The sequence below is a fragment of the Takifugu flavidus genome, chromosome 9 (assembly GCF_003711565.1).
Source record: "Takifugu flavidus isolate HTHZ2018 chromosome 9, ASM371156v2, whole genome shotgun sequence".
Classification (NCBI taxonomy): Eukaryota; Metazoa; Chordata; class Actinopteri; order Tetraodontiformes; family Tetraodontidae; genus Takifugu; species Takifugu flavidus.
This window is the reverse complement of record NC_079528.1, coordinates 11,337,763-11,354,548: the sequence shown is the minus strand read 5'-3', so window position 1 is coordinate 11,354,548 and position 16,786 is coordinate 11,337,763. Positions and strand designations below refer to the sequence as shown.

Below are 16,786 nucleotides of genomic sequence, written 5' to 3'. Positions count from 1 at the left end.
ACTCAAAAAAGAAAAATAACTATTTGGCTTGTCAGTATTTTAGATCATATCAATATTACCAAAAGTAAAAATGGATTTCAAATAAAACTGGACTGACAGAGAAAACTACCTTGGATACAATGACCTGGATGACTGAGAATTTACACAGACATTTCAAATAAAACAACAGTAATAATAGATTTTTCCTCTTATTTGCCATTACTGCTACATTTCAGGCCGTGGCCTTGAAGCTGACAGCACATTCCAATTCAGAACCATGGAAAAATGAAGAAATGGTAGGACTGCACTATAGATTCCAACCTGACTAAAAGCATGGTTTGTGTTAACGCAACGATTAGGCTGGAATGGCAGTAAGTCGCGAAGTTAAACATAAAGTGTTTCATCTTTTAAAGCTGCTCTTTGTTTTCCAGACATGCAGTTAAGTTTCAAGGATGTTTGGTGAGGTAAAGCATTGATCTTTTTGTTTTCTAACTATGCAGTTTATAACACTGCCCGTTATATTTTTTCTCTGTAACTCACAGAAAGCTTTTGTCTGACAAACAGCTCCCCTGTTTTTAGTGATGGAGATGTGGAGGAGGAAACTAAGGGTGATTCCACATCGGGGCTGTTCCTGGGGAATGGCTTTGGTCACCCTGGCCCAGCACTGGCTGGAAGAAAAAAAACTCCAGGACTGGAACGTGAACTGCCTGCAGAGACCTGCAGAGTGCAGGTGAACTTTTACACCTGTTCAAACGGAGCATACAATCAAAGGGAAACAGACTCTGGTCAGGTTAAAGTAAACCCAACACCTCTGGTGTCCAAATACAGTGTCTGGGTCTGGGGTCTCATTACCGCTATAAGAATCGTGTTGGATGCTTTCAGGGAGTTGTGAGAGAAATCATAATTCATGATGCAAAGTTTACTTACAGGGACCGGCTCTCATAAAGGACAAGAAAATACACTTTAAAAAGGTGCTTTATTTTTTTCTCTGCACCCTCTCAATATTGTCTGCCAACTTTATTCCTCCCTTTTCTGCCCTCACTCTTTTCTTTTCTTGCCTTCAAATTTCCCCATAACAGCTCGGCCAATTAAAAATTTCTCTTGAAAGGGTAGCAATTATTCTTTTGTAAGCCATACATAGCTCCTACCTGCCTCCACAAATTATTCTCTCTGGTTTCCCACAGTGAGGTGTCTGGCCAAGCATTCTTCGAAGCCCCCTCACGCTCCCGCCGGCCTTGCCACGTCTTTTTCTCTCAGACAGTCGGCACTGATGAGGTCCAGATTGCATTTCATGGCAATCTGAGGTCCAGCGGCCAACAGAGAAATGCTAGATAATGAGTGGATTATTAAGGGATGGCCTGTTGAGAGAAAAGATTTTTTTGATATCTTTGCCACCACCCACGCAACATTCCATCTCTTTTCTCGTGTCCCACAGTGTTTCTTCCAGCGATGGTCCCTGGATGCTGCATGCAAATGAGAGACGCTGCTGTGGGTTTAATGCTAATCAGCGCCGCACAAATATTCATTTAGGGAGGTGGCTGAATGTTGAGAGCGGGGCCGTACCTACTTGAAATGCAAAGCTTTATGTTTTCTTCTCATGGTGGTCCAAGAAATCCAATAACACCAATAACAATAATTCTAACGGGTGGGCTGGTCACTACAGTGGACAGCTGTACAAACACTATTTTCTTCACTGGACTGGCTGCCAGAGTTGCATGTATGCATATCTGTCTTTTTTGTATCCAAGAAATCAAGAGAAAAACTCAAAATCAAGAGCAGAGTCCCAGACAAGAAACAAAGGAATGTCTTGTCAAACCCATGTGGTGAAAATAATATGACATCAAGTAAACGCTGTTCACTGTAAGTTGTAGTTAATCAAAAGTCCGAGGTGTTCCCCGACCCTGATTCCTGCATTCAAGGGTTAATAAGGCTACAGGTAAAGATTCCCTGCTGTATACATGGTTCTGCCTGTTCTTACAGAACTGGGGTTACAGTAAAGTCGAGTATTGTTGGAATCCCTCCTGCCTGGATCCTCCCAGCGGCTACACTCACAGCAGAGGATCAGTAATCACAACTTGTCTTTGAGAGGTTTGCTCTGACGTCTTTAGAATGCACAACCTTCTGTGCATGTGAAAATGGGAACTTAAAGGAAGAATGGGAGGAGCCGGGTTCTGATTCAGCAGGTGTCTCGTGAGGATCTGTGGGTCGGGACCCCATGCAGCTTGAATTGTGGCTTAGATGCATTACAGCTCAAGGAAAGGTGCCACAATGCTGTTGACTTCAGGAGTAAAAACATCATTTCAGACGTTACAAAGTGGTGTCCATAAAGGGGTCAGTACACCAAAGTGATTGTTGTCTGCCAACACCTGTTGCCTGTCCGGTCCGTTCCAGTGGATCCTGCATTACTGATCACGTTAAATCAGCCTCAGTCTGGAGGGTGACAGAGCTCCAACCTGCTGGTCGATCACTAAAGCCTTGTATCCCGATGGAGAGGGAGCGAAAGTCCTTCATACCTTTATGGAATCCAGGAGTTTACACAATATGTCCAGGTTAACTTATTTCTTTAACTTTTTACCGGTGTAAAATTTTACACACGGGTTTTCTTTTATCTTCTATCCAAGAAAGCACAGTCTTACTGTGCATTACTGAGCTACATAGATAAATAGTTTCTGCCCTCCACACAGGTGAACAACTCAATCTTTTGAGAAAGAACACAGTCTGATGACAAACATTTATGTAAGGGTACAATTTAGATAATTTTATGCTGTGATAATAATGGTTCTGCCGTATAATTTGTGAGTATTTTCTTATGTTTTTAGGAAATATCTCTAAGTCTTTAAGAGCCTTGATGTTTGTTCAAATGTTTTATCTTCAGATGAAGACCCCTGGCTCCCGGCCATGTTTTAAATCAAAGCTTTTTAAGCAATATTATTGGTCGAACTAGCCAGTCGAGGTTTTGCCATGAGTTCAAGGAATGTTTTGGCTCTATTGTAGGTTCTTGATGTGTGTTTTTTGTTTCAGCACTTTGGCCTCAGTTTTCTTTTCAAAGACTGACTCCCACCCCACGCTTTGTAGCTTTGGCTCTCTGTGGCACTTGAAGGAGTCCAATAGTTGTTGATACAGTCCTACCCCAAAAAGAATTGTTCCTCTGGGAAGCATTCTGGTCACGTTTGAGCTTCCAGTGATTTTGCCGGCTCACATTCAGCCTGTATTGCATTGGCTACTTTCAGAAAGTCAGCTGTGCCTTTCGCAGATCTGCTGAGCTGCAGATGCAGTCGTGATTGAAGAGGAAGAACGTGGAGCCACGAGAACGCAGCGAGACGCTGATGACGGTCGCCTATATTCCTCTGTGTTTGCACATTGTGTCCCGTTACCAAACACAGACAACTTTTGTTTCTGAGGATTCAGACAAAAATGTGTATCTTGGTTTGTTCTCTCATCTCACTTCTCTCTCTCCCCATCAGAGCTGATGTTTGGCTGCATCGCAGTTCCTGGGAGACACTATCCTCTTGCCTATCTGTGCTTATCCTTCCCTCCCACTCACGCCTGCTCTCTTCAGATACTTGCCGTCTAAAGGAGGCTGGCACAGTTACTGGATCTAACCCGGAATCACTGTAGATGAGCTGAGTGCCAAAAACATTCTTCATATGCTCTTTTCCAACAAAAACGGTGCTCAGTGGGACCCTGTGACACAGCCCCCTTCCCTTCAATCGATGCGACTTGCATTGTGGCCGACACAAATCAGCCCAACCTTGCTCTCCTTCTCTTTCTGAGAGCTTTCCTGTCATTATCGTGTGTCTCTGTCCTTACTTTGTCCTCATTTTCACCCGTGTCTCTTTTCTCTGCCAAATAAACCCATTGTCTTCTTGCTGTGCTTCATAATCGGAAGCACCAGTGAAGAAAACCACCAGATAACCAATCCAAGTTTGACTCAGCCATAATTATCCCAAATTCCGCTCCCCCCAACGCAAGTCCGACAGCGATAACTGCTTATTAATCTTCTGATGCAGTGAGTGCATGAGCGAACACTACCAGACAACAAGACAGCTTCTGCTGTCTGAAGACAGCTTCCTGAAAACGGGCAGCGAAGAGAAAGGTCAGATGTAAATATGTTACGATGGGAGATGCAGGTGAATACAAAGAGAAGGTGGGAGGCAGCAATTATAGCATCCCGAGGGCATTCTTGAAATGCATCAGTTCCTCCTGTTCGTTCCAGTCACTGAAGCATTTCATGTGGCTTGCATGGCCTTTGTGCTGCTTCATTGACCTTCTGAACCTACATTGAGGACTTTTATTTCACTCTTTAGGAGGAAAGGATAATCTGTCTCACTTACTTTTAAGCAGATAATAATGGTTTTGCGCCTCCGTGTTAGATTTGTTTGGCTGATTTTTAGAAAGAAAAATCTGCTTTTTAGTGCTGAGCGCCTTTGCTTTGCCTCCCCCACCACTCTACTGTTTTTGTCAATAAAAAGCCTTTTGTAGCCCATTCTTCAAAAGCAACAAATGGACTTGGGTCGCCAATGTTCGCAAATGATTTCTAATGGGCCAGCAAATCACAAAGTCGCGCTATCGCTCCTCGTCCTCAAATGTCAATGTAACAATGTGTGAATGTAACCGCTTAACATTTAAGGACAAATAATGGAATGTGGAAGAGACATTTGTAGTGCTGACATTTTAGATGCGCGCTCCTGCAGAAGCTGTAAAACAGCTAATGTGCTGGAGGAGCTCAGTGGCTTCAAATGCTGTTAAATTGGAGAGAAAAGCAGAGAGGGGAGTAGGGGAATTGAAGAGAAGCCGAAGGAAAAGGAGGAGGAGGAGTGAACGGGGGAGTAGACGAGGGGAATGGCAAGGAAGAGGAATTGCTGTTGTTACCGGCAGAGGCAGTGGTAAATGGTGCATCGTTTTCCTGTCATTTACATAATATGGAGTCGGGAAAAAAAGAGGTGCAGTGCATCCACTGAAATGGACCCGTAACATGTCACCGCTAATTATGCCGCTGTCAGAGTTACAGATTGTTTCCACGGCAAAGAGCAGATCATGTCATAGGTGGCCGCTCCCAGATTTTAAAAAAATAATAACTCGTCATGCGATTCGATAACGGCGCGAGAGGAAGAGCAGGGCGCTCAATCAAAGGGCGCTAATATCAGGGCAATAAATGGCTTAACCTGAATTATGGGGTGTAATCGTCTCAGGCAATGTTGCGGCATCACTTCCTGACTTTAATGGGGGGGGGGGGTTGTTCGCCATGGATGGCCAGATGAATGTTGTGTGCTACACAAAATGCTCGAGCGGAGCACTTAAAGAATGTTGTTCCCAACAGTCGGCGACAGGATATAAGTCAGATCAGCGGGTTTATCCCAGTGGCAGAATGATACAATCAACACGTGTGACCGCCCGCCCACACATTTCCATCTGTAATTGAATGCAGCCGTAAAGAAAAAACGTTGGAACCATTGATCAAGTGTTTTGCTCTTCAGCACGGGTGGTTGGAAGGTCGAAACGTGTAAGAGTGTACATGGACATTTGCAGCACTGCGTCTCCAGTGCGAACACCGCTCGGTATCTGGAGAGCCGAGGAGTGCGCACGTGGCCACGGACATGAACAGGCCAGTCAATCTTGCAGTTTATCCTTTCCTTACTTGTGGCTTTTAACACGATTTCCTTTGGCTGGATCGGGGCAAAGTTGAAAGCGCGTGGACATTTTTTAATCACAAAAGCTTAATGAAGTCGCCTGATCTTTACAAATGCAAATAAAAGACTGGCTTTGAGATCATCACCTATGAATGCTGGATGCCGAGGCTAGGTATGGATAAAGGAAAGCAACAGATGATATCACAGCGGTTAATACCATGATGACCACGGTGTCAATGATTGCTTTGCTGACCTTGGTTAACCAAATAAAATAAAACACGAGGTGCTTATATGACATAAATGACCCTCACCCCGTCAGTAGTAGTGTTAATATCATCCATCAGGTCAGTGTTTGCACACCGTTAGTGGATAGGTAGAGGAGTTGGCCATGATCTCGTGTTATTTATTTCAAAAACAAAATAACCAGGTGTGTTTTAATTTGAAAATTATTTGGATGCACCTTATAATTTGTGCAGGAAATTCCTGTTTGCTTCAGAATGACTTGAGTGTAGCAGAGTGCCCAAAGTGGAGCCTCCAAAATTTGAAAGCAACTAGCTGAGAGAGGACAAGTCTCGTTCCGTCTGTTCCTGAATCCTCAGTTCTCCAGGAGAGAGCTGAGACGGAGGGGGCACGGTTGGCCACGCCGTTCCTGGTATCAGCCAGCCTGAGATGCAGAGGGGGGGTTCGGTGAGGTGGGGCATCTGGAGAACCAACACTGTGGGTCAGCCTATTTGAGAAGGGAGCACATAAGCAGACACTTCATGGATGGCTCACTGTCTGTCCCTGGCAGCTTGTCATTTGTCACCGCTGAGCAGCATTTTCAGGTGGGAACGTGATTAATTTCACTTTACCATCCTCAGAAATAAGCCCTATAAATCATCCGCGGCTCGGCCCGTGTGCAGGTTCGCGCTGTCGACCCGCCTGACAAATCTTTACCTGGTTCCTTTGCCCACAGGCCCCGCGAGGTTACCGCAGAAGAGAGCGCACGTCAAACACACGGCTTGGCCGTGACATGCTCACTTGATGACAGGCGCGGAGAATAATAAGAAAATGAGATGGATGACTCGCGCATGTCATCAACAAATATTAACACCTCCTCTGTCAATCGGATTCCTTCATAGCAGCTGTCCTGTCTGAATGAAGGACAGAAGGAAAAAAAAGCTGAGACGGGATCAAACAACACACGGATGACGGGGATCTGCAGGGCCACACGCTTCTAGTTTAATACCAATATTATATCTGTCAGAAGGGAGCCTAATAAGCACCTGCAGCACCACTATGACAGGATCTGTGCTTGATCCCCCCAACACCTCTGGGGATGTTAAATGTGTCAGATATTTGAATGCGGCTATTAAAACTTATCGAAAGGAACAGAGTTTCCCAACTGTAAAGTGTGTTTGCATTGGCATGCATGTGATCTGGAACATCCAGATCATAGTAAAGCATGGCAGGGCCTCCATGCAGACCTCTGAACACCCAGACGTGGACTCTAACCTGAAACCTTTTTGGTTCTTTAGGCAACAGTGCTAACAAGGGTAACACCATCCACTGAGACCTCTAGGTTAGGTCAGGTCAAACTTGTGCTCCCATATGTCAGAGTGAGACTGGGCTCTGTGTGGCTTGGCTCCCTCTGAGGATGCTCACATCACGGAGATGCTTGAAACACAACAACACTTTTATCATCAACAGGGGGACTGCAGGTGTAATTTTGACACATCAGCCAGGCTTTCAGCATTAGCTCGGGTAGGAGGCTGAAAGAGAGCAAAAGAAGGAACGCCTAATGAAGTTTGGGGACTGCTCAGCAGCAGGACTTTTATATCCTCTGTTCATCTTAGCCATCTTTGAACACCAGAGCAACCTTGTGGGTCGTTTTAGGCCGTTCCCTCACAACAGTGTTTCTCCACGAGAATCTTTTTAGTAAATATTGGGATGGAGTCTTCCATCTGTGTGCTGTTTATTTCTGTTTACATTCATAATCATCAGCTCACAGATTTGCTGAATTCTACTGCACAAAAGTGTCTCTTATAGAGGACTCGAAAGTTGCATTTCTTTCAAATACAGGCAAAGCGCAGCAGGTGAATATTGATCCTTTTCCCCCAAAGTGTGAGCAGATTAGAGGACATCCAAAGGCTCATGCACAGCAGCACGTCTCTCTCCCTGTGAGACCTAAAGACGCCTGATAAGTCGCTGATGTGACAAAAAAGTCATTGCCTGTGACCAACAAGGTGTGTGATTCACAGAGATTTGCACATGTGCACGTCTGCTTCCAAGAGAAGAAGTCGCTCTATTTTCAGCTATGCCCAATCCATACTGGTTTGAACAATGCCCCTCTTGACTCCCCAGTGGGCTGAACAAATGGCGCACAATCGGCCCTCTCCAGCCTTTGGATATGCCCACGACATTTATTCACTAAACTGAGCGGGGCCAATCGATTGGCCCGCAACAGGGTGAGAGCCGCCCTCCTAAAAAGAAGAAGAAGGAAAAAAAACTGAAACACGGAAAGAAGAAATCGCATTTATAGAAGCGAGAAAAGAAAGGGAAGAAAGGGCGGCGGAGGTGGTGAAAATTACCAGACTGAAATTAAGGATTCTTTTGCCGCACAAAAGATCTGAGCCTCCTCACTTCCTTTTCCTGATCGGCGCCGTCGTGCAGGAGCCAGATTGCATGACTAAATAGTCATGTAGCGCTTACTCTATCTGATATTTATATTCCCATTGAAGTGTTCTTGTTCCTGAAGTTTTAATTGGGTGCTGATAAATAAATCATCCAGCCTCTTCCTCTGCAGATGTGCAAGTGAGCATTATGCCGCAGAATGCAAGTCTGCTGCGCAGGTGTGTGTGTGTGTGTGTGTGCTCGGCTTGTGTCGCTAGGGCAGTGGGTGAGATGTACAAGCCAGATCCCCGTTAATCTGCCGGGCTGCAGCTCAGCAGCTCAGTGAGAGGCAACATGCTTAACAGGAGCTGGGAATTGATTTGACGGAGCTCGGAAATGAATTCATGTTTTTATGAGGCGGAAGCTCTCCGCACACCTGTGTTTCAGCTTTATTTTCGACGGGCAGGTAAAGCTCCGGGGAAATATCAGCAAAGGGAAAAAACAAACAAAAAAAAAACCTGGTGTTGTCTGCAAACGACTGGACTTTCCACAGAGGAAGAGAGCAAAAAAAGAAAAAAGTGTTGAAAAAGGTGATGAAGTGAAAGAAAAACCGGCTGCAGCTGCAGGTCCTTGTGCCCTCCAGAGGTTATTGCACGTGTGCGTCGCAGCCTCTGACTCCAGGTTTGTGTTTTCACCATCGTCGATGCCGCAGTCTGTCCCCGGTCATGAAGGCGGCCTTCTCTGCCTCCACGCCACCCTTTCTCCTCCAGTGTTGCCGTGACCCCCGTCATGGCTCTCGTGAGCGTGAGACCCCTCAACAAGAGGCCCAGGTCAGAGGTTGCCAGGTTGAGGTCCCAAATGAGGAGATCTGGCAACTTGGGAACACCGTTTTGAGGCTCCAGGAGTTCCAGGAGTTCTCCAGGAGGGAGGAGAGAGTCTGCTGGTGTGGTGTCCTCTAGAACACTCAGATCATGAAGATGTAGAGTCTGAGTACGTGTGTAGGTGGAACTGCAGAAGAGGAGCTATGTTCCCAGAGAGCTGAGGCCAAACCCTAAAAAAGAAAAGAAAATTGCACACGTGAACCAGTTCATCTATAGATTCTGTTTTTATTTAGCATGCAGACGGGGGTGGAGGAAATGTGCGAAAAATAGATCCATATACAGTTTGTCTCTCTTAAAATCATATATCAATGCTTGATGCTATAGATTATTTACCATGAAGATGGATTTTAGATCAATATTTGTCCCTCCCAGATAATTTGGACGATTGGTGCACTTAGGCAGCAATACAAATCAATGCACCCATGTAATGCAGGACTCCATCCATCCATCCGTCCGTCCATCCATTCATCCATCCATCCATCCATCCGTTCATCCATCCATCGTTCACCCATCCGTCCGTCCGTCCAGCCATCCATCTCCTTCCTAATCTAGGTGGTGGACTCTATGGACATACCATCCCGGACACGTGCACACACCTAGGGGAAAATTAAAAACATGTCCAACTGAATGTGAAGGTCTCTGGACTGTGGGAGGAAACCAGGAGCCACATGAGCTCCTGACTCAAACCCAGAACCTTCTTGCTTGGTGGAGTCCATCAGACGAAGGCAGCTTCTCTATATTTAATACCTTCTGTGTCAACATAATGTGTAATGACTTTCAAAGTTTATTAACATAATCGGAGCGGACGGGTTGGCACAGTCTCTGGGAGAGATGGTTGCCAGAGGCCACCGCTCAAGGTCACCTCCCCCCACCCCAGAGCTTAAAGCGGGTCCCGCTATCTTTTTACTCCCTGCAAAAATGAGCACTGTATCCTGGCTAAATGAAAAGCACTAGAACAGGTGCAGTGGCGGTTCTTCTCAAGTGTCTGTCTGATTGTTTTGTCCATCCTGTGACAAGCCGTGATTGATGTGATCGGCTCTGAACCGCACCAGCGCGTGGCGGCTGCACCTGCATCTCCGGGTTCAGCGGCTTCGCCCGTGTGCAGCAGGTGGAAGTGGAATGGTCTCATCCGCTGTTATTGGAGACCGTCATCAGTAAGTGATGGTTGAAGCAGCCCGGCAGCGGTCCACATGCATGTGTAAACAAACCAGGTCCAGGTAGAAGCTGCGCAGTGGAGAAAGCCACCATGGCGGTCCAAACCCCACAGAACATAATCCAAAATTGCTAGCTAACAGCAGCACTATTTGATTAGCAAGACCCTTGAAGCATTTCTGGGTTTAAATTTTTAGGATTTTCTGTTTGCCCAATCAAACACTTAGACATTTTTGAAGATAAATTACTTGGATTCAAGTGCGGAAAATTCAGCCCCTGTTTCTCCTCCACGTCTCCCCCCCCTCTCAGATATCCTGACCCATCAGGCGTCCCATCCAGCACCTGCTTATTAATTTAAAGTAATTTGGTGCACCTCCAGGGGAACATAAATGCCACGTGCAGCTACCTGGCACTGGTAAACCTATAAAAACTATTACAGGAGCCTCTTTCTCACCCCTACTGACATGGCCTGATAATAGCCTTACATTGCAGCCATAAAGGGAGCCCACGGGAGGAGAAGGTGTATTTCTCTCTGCGTCTCCCTCTGCCTTCCATGTTTCTCATAAGCCAACTATTTAACCAAGTTGTGTAGGTCCCCTGCACCGCCCACGGGCCTGCTCGCTGGTCCACCCACCCGTGTCAAAAGGCTGCTGAAAATGTTATAAAGGCTGCAGACGGCTGTAATCAAAGTTGCAGCATCCCTCTGGACTCAGGAAACTCTGAACAATTTTGCATTATTAATAATAAAAGAGCAGAGAACAAATCAGACCGGAAACAGAAAAGTGTGTGTCGATTTAAAGAGGGCCAGGTGGAACGCTGAAAAGGACGATGAAGCTGCCAAAAAAAACCCCCCAAAAAACATGATTTTGCAGTGTTTCAATATGCTAAAGTAATAAAACTGAATTATGTGAGACAAACAAACAATGGGACATTCCTTATATTTGGCAGCCATAAATCAGTTAATCCCAAGTTCAAAGAAGAAGCCCAAAGAGAGAAAAGTGCACACCGTGAGCAGCCGTGGGACACTGTTGTTTAAGGAAGAGACGGAGTAAAGCAGGACCGAGATCTGATCCGTCATTTTAGAGAGAATTGGCCTGTCAAAGCCTGCAACAGTTTCTTTCTGAGAAAGAGCATCATGACAGTTCCACCCTGAACACTACTTTACTTTAAAATAACTTGTATGAAACAGAAAGACACGGACGCGTCTTCATTCCTCACCAGGCCAGGACCCAGATGCAGAGTAAAAGAAACTGGCTCTTTATTGATAACAAAAATGCAAGGCGAAGCAGTTCACGGAACGAAGGAATCAATCAAAGTAGCAACAGAAACTCTAGCAAAGTAACAACAAAAACTACGAACTAATAATCACCACAAAGGGGAAAAAAACATCGAGAAAAGTCCAAACGAAAAGCAGTGACGAGGCACTGGTACAACTCACAACACTGGAAGTAGGCGAAAACTGGGGATCTCAGAGGGTTGGAGCTAGATGCTGCAGCAAGGACAACAATCCGGCACCGGAGGCAAAGAGAGGAGAGCTTAAGTAGCCGCCGAGTTAAGGTAACGAGCTGCAGGTGCATCAGCGGCTCAGCGCTCCCCAGGGATCGGCCCACCCCTGGCTGCCGCTCCTGCAGATGGGGGAGGAGGGGAGAAACCCGAGTCATGACCTGGAACCGAACCACAACATGAGCATCTTTATGCAAACTCAGGGTGCATCATCCAGTAAATGAATGGAACATACATGGAGGGGCTGCTAGCTCAGTTAGGTTAGCATAAGGCTAACCCGCTGCTGGCAAATGAACATGCTACAAATGTAGCATGCTGACTGGAAGGAGGGTGAGGAACAGACAGTTCTCAACCTGGGGAATCAGTGGACTCATTCTGGTCATCAGCGGGATAAACATGTTAGCTTCGCCTCTCTATGAAGTAAATACCCACAAATAACGAACACAAATTACTCCACTCAGGTTCTGTTTTCACAAGATATAAAGCAAGATAAAAAGACAAACAGCCTGACTTTCAAACACACGCAGGCTCTCTTAGTCTGTATCATAGCTTCAAACTAACAAATTTGCTGAACGTCCAGAGAATTCTGAATCAAACACTTTATCACCTCTTCGAACACCTGAAATTCACCTCAGAACTCATAGACAGATACTGTGTTGCGTTCAGGACCTGGCCTGCAGTTTATCACTGCCCAGGCTGAACAGATTTATCTCAGTATGCAAGAAAATAACAAAGAACGGGCCTCCGCTGATCGACCGGCCAGCATTAAGCTGTGTCTCATAATTAGCCTGTTGCATGATGCGGTTGAGCTCAATATGTTAGAAACAACTTCTGCCTGTTGAACCACCAGAAATTCTGCCCCCTCCCAGAAGAGAACGTTGGCCTCCCTGACGTTCCCAGGGGAAGGAAGGAGGGCAGCACAGCCTCGTGCGCTCCTGTAAACATGGCTCAGCATAGAGAGCATCCTTGGGTCCGTGTAGGCAGTGAGACCGGGTCAGGCCAGGCACTCGAAGAGGAACACCAACCACCTAAACTCAGGTTTAAGCCTGGTTTAAACTGGACGTACGTGTCAGTGTTCTCAGCAGCTGTGGCCACATTTCCACCGCTTGTTGAAGTGATTCCTCCTGGATGTGCTGCAGAAAAGCTCCATCCTCCGGTTTCTGTCCTCGGAAATGGTCCAAAACATCCAGAAGAATCTGCAGAACACCTGATGCTAAAGTGCAGTGTGGATGCGGAGACATGCGGAGCTAATATCCCTATCCATTTTGTAATTCATATTGATTCTGATATTGACATTTATTAGCATAACTTAACATTTTGATTATTAAATCCCACTTTTTTTCCCAAAGATCACCCTGCATTCCATTCTAGCACTTGGATTAACAATATGAATTCCACCCCCTCACTACATCCCACAGCTGAATTTGCCTTGTCCGCTGGTGGAATTCTTGTTATTTAAAACAAAAATAACAAGAATGCTGTGTATTCATTACCGGTGGCCGGCACCGTGCAAAGAGCTACAAACATAAACACCACAGATGAAATGCTCAGAAGTGGACGTTAGCTTTACAGGCTATTCGCATGGGAATTGTGATTGTAGTGTGTTGAGACGCCCACATATTTCTAATTCATTCTCCGCAGATACAGTTTTCTCCCCTCGTTCTCTTTCTCTCCTGCTCTGATTTATACTTTTGTGTCTGAGCTTCTCCTCCACGCTGCCAAACCGATGTTTTATGTTTATTTTTAGCGTGGCATAAACAAGAGTCGGAGCTTTAAGGGCTGGGTTGACTAAAAAAAAAAAAAGTGACCATAAAGTGCACTGAAAATGAATAAACCATCCTCGGTCTGAGGCGCGACGTGTCACAGAGCTACAGGAGAGCGAGCAGAACTCACTGAGAGCCTGAAACACCCAAATCCCATTAAGCCTTTGTAGAGGAGAGGCTGACATTTTTGTGCGCTAATTAAAGCCTTTCCTGCGATGAATTGGCAAACAGTTAAACGTAATTAACAAGTGGCATGGGACGCTGCCGCTGGGGCACGGCCACGGACACCGACGACCCTCTGAGCCTGGTGCCAGTGTTCCTCAACAAGTGGGGCTGTCAAACAGTATAAAATACGAACAGACTCCTCTGGCGGCGTCTCTGTGCTTGCTTTTCGCTTCTTTGTGGCCACTGAATCATCGGTTGTTGCCGTAATCAGCTGCTTAACCGCCGCGGTCCGAGCGGCGGCGGTGCGGCTGTGTTTGTGGAGGTCTCCACACGACCACGCCGGCCCTCTCTTTGCCTCCCCTCATTTGCATTTTCTCCAAATGTCTCCAAGCAACAAAGCCAGAGAGGAGGAGCTGACGGGGGAGCCGCGAACACACCGCCGCCCCCTTTGGACAATCTTTTCTCTCATGTCAATCCCGCTGGCAGCCGTCCCCCCCCCCCACACACACACACATCCCGTTCTGCTGTCGAGGCACATCCTCAGAAGCCGCCCGGGTGTCACCATACTTCTTCCTCAAGACACAAGGAGGGCAGATAGGCTTTTAATCATCCCCTCTCGCCTCTGCGCTTCTTTTTAGCGGTCAAGCTAACAAAAGCTGTCACTCGGATTCATGTCGTTTCTGAGTGATCATAACGGGTAATTACCCCTCCCCTGGGGACTCTAGTCCAGCCACATCTCTCCCACAAGCACTACTTCACTCCGAAGCTCCAGCACTTGTGAAATGGCCGCAACTGACTAACAAGCCGTGAGTGGCAGCCGCGCAGTCGGAGCGAAAGCCCAGGCAGGCCCACCCAAACTGCACCTACCGCCAGTTCTCTGTGTGGACCGGGGAGAAGGCCTCCCAGATGAGGCTCGGACACGGACGGTGCGAGACGAGTGTTGGCCGACGTGCCTTCGATCCTCCACTGAGAAGTGGCTCTGCTGCTCAGGTGAGCCGGGCATTAACCAAAAGGGGGCAGTGTTGCTGTTTTGCAAGAGCGGCGCCGGAGAAGGCAGCGAGTGAGCGAGTGAGGCAGTGAGCGGGTGAACGAGTGGGTGAGCGAGTGACACGCCCACAGAGGAGGGCGCACCACCTTCCTCCAGGGCCCATCTGCTGGATTATCACTATCTAAGAGGCCACATTTCATCTGTTGCAACACAAAGCTCTGGCAGTTTCTGCAAGCACACATTTATTTGAGCAACTTTGGGTGATTTCCTCATCTGGGAGGGAAAAAAAACTGGGTTTTAAATTTTCCAAAAATGACCCATTGAATTGCAATTTACACATTTGCAACAGCACTGAATGAATTAACTTAAATATTAACAGGAACTTGGCGACATGATAATTTATTATCATCATAATTATCAATTGCTTAGCAACAGAGGGACAATGTATTTTGAGCTGTGATGACCAGCTTCACATTTAAGGATAAATACATATGATAAATATACTTAAAGGGGATAAAAGTAAATCACGTGTTGTACTCGAGCCCCGGTCGAGTCCGGACCTACAGATCGGACAGGCAGACAGTGTATTTATGGGAGCACATCAGAGTCGCTAGCTATCAAACTCAATTTGGACAGTTTTGTCCGGACAGGCTTCAGCCTGCCGATTAAATCCGCTCAGATCATGTGGAATCACAGGCCAGGGCAATTGCAGGCAACCCTATGATGAATGAAGCTATTCCAATCCCTCCTCAACCTTCTATTCCGCTTTCTCCCATCTCCGCTGGCACACCTGGTCCCTGTGCGGCCAATCACAGCGCAGAGCATGCCAGGCATCATCCGCCGGGCGCCGCGCACCCATTCTCAACGTACGCCCTTTCGGAGTCAGGATGGTAATTTGTAAATGACAGAGGTCTGCTCTTTAACATCGGAAAAACAGCATCTTTCCGGTGATGCTGCTGCTGCTGCTGCTTCCTGCCATGCTCAAAGTCCTCTTTTCTCCTTCAGATCTCTCTAGGTCTTCGGATGAGAGGAGGAGGAGGGCGGAAAAACAAGTTTCGAGAGAAATCTATAATCAAGATCCCTTATCCTACTCCCCCCCGTGTGGCCAATTGGTATTCCGCAGGATCCTTGGCCCCCCTATGGTGTTCCCAATCTCCAACCAGGAGGGAGAGAACAGAGAGCTATACTAAGCCTTTGGATGGGGTGTGCCGAGCTGCGGATTAATAGGTAGAAGAACAAATGGAGTCCAGGAGAGGGTTTATATCTATCAATATGAGGCAGCAGATTATGCAGAGAGACAGAGAGAGCTCTGTTTTCATTTGTCAACGGTTTGGCCACTTTTCTCCATCGACAAAATCAACACAACCAGCTGGAATTAGACTGGGATCAATACAGAGACATGAAGATGAGACAGAGAGAGAGATGGAAATAATGACATTTATTCTTAGAGGTACCACAACACACACACACACACACACACACACATATATATACATATATATAAGAGATTATTTTTTTACTCTCAGATCCAACCAGATCTGACTAACAATTTCACTGTTGAGCAGCTAATTTCTTATATGCTAACACATTAGTATTGGCTAACAATGGCGATTCACCTTAAGCTCTCGCTGGTACTCTTTCACCCAGCTCTACCTGTGTCTAAATGTTTCTTTTTCATTTTTTTTCCGGTGCTTAAGAATGTGAGAAAAACCCAGTTTTGAAAGGCTGACTGAAAAGTGAAAATCAAAGAAGTCAAATAAAGAAGTTCCTCTGAAATATCAAGAAAAGGGACTGATGTCAGAAGCACTTCAAAACTAAACTGCGCTATATTATGTCCTGCCATAAAAAAAGGTAAAGCTATACAAAACAACCACTGAGGACACCAGCTGACATTTTTTAACTAACAAGTGGTGAAAAGCTGCCGCTACTACTGTCAGCTTATGCTACGGGGCCACAGAAGGCCCACTGTAGCTGAGCTAACACCCCAAGATTGCTGGCTTGTGATTCGATTTATGAGCACGTGGGCGGCCGGCTGGCCTATACAATCTGCGCAAGCGCTACATTCTGCTTATATTTCACTGACATGGAAGCAGAAGCTGTTTGTGTGGTAGCCACCTGGAGGCACCTAGCCAA

The 16,786-nt window shown here is 46.4% G+C and overlaps 2 long non-coding RNA genes across 4 annotated transcripts; one reads left to right on the top strand and one right to left on the bottom strand.

Moving 5' to 3' along the window:
* Window positions 1-8,109: 8,109 nt before the first annotated feature.
* LOC130531062 (uncharacterized) lies at window positions 8,110-14,730 on the bottom strand. 3 transcript variants are annotated; one of them, XR_008952001.1, is made up of 4 exons: window positions 14,533-14,730; window positions 11,673-11,898; window positions 9,416-9,678; window positions 8,110-9,252 (listed from the first exon to the last, which is right to left on the bottom strand). It is a non-coding gene; the product is annotated as an uncharacterized LOC130531062 (long non-coding RNA). The 3 variants fall into 3 exon arrangements; XR_008952000.1 differs by having other exon boundaries at window positions 11,673-11,859; window positions 14,533-14,727; XR_008951999.1 differs by lacking the exon at window positions 14,533-14,730 and having other exon boundaries at window positions 11,673-11,937.
* Window positions 14,162-16,440, top strand: LOC130531067 (uncharacterized). Its single transcript, XR_008952005.1, has 2 exons — window positions 14,162-14,655; window positions 15,659-16,440. It is a non-coding gene; the product is annotated as an uncharacterized LOC130531067 (long non-coding RNA).
* Window positions 16,441-16,786: the final 346 nt, after the last annotated feature.